We start from the raw sequence: 471 nt of genomic DNA on the forward strand, positions 1-471 counted from the left end.
CAGGGAGATGAGACATTCTGCTCCTTCAAAAATTTAAAGTATCAGAAACCCTAAACAGGATTTCTATGAGTAGGAACTAACTGAAGGACACATAACCAACTCTTAGCAACTTGTTTAGGGTTTCTGAAGCTTTAAATCTTGAGGGGAGCAGAAAACCTCACCCTTCACATATACATAATTCTGGTGTGGTGCTGTACGTAAGCACTGAACCACAAGGTCAGTTTGAACTGCAATGATGATGGCTCAAACTCACCAGCCACTACTTGGAAACCTTATACCGGCTTGCTATGAGTCGTGACCTACTTGACTGCAGTTAACAACACTATTGCGAGGAGCGACTGGTGAGTTTGAACCACTGACCTTGTGGTCAAAACTAAATTTGCAGTCATACTCTTATCCTACAATGCCACACCAGAAGTCAATAGTATGCCATATATATATATATATATAGGCTCTGGTAGCGTAGTGGTT

This window comes from Chrysochloris asiatica, unplaced genomic scaffold, assembly GCF_000296735.1.
Source record: "Chrysochloris asiatica unplaced genomic scaffold, ChrAsi1.0 scaffold00227, whole genome shotgun sequence".
NCBI lineage: Eukaryota > Metazoa > Chordata > Mammalia > Afrosoricida > Chrysochloridae > Chrysochloris > Chrysochloris asiatica.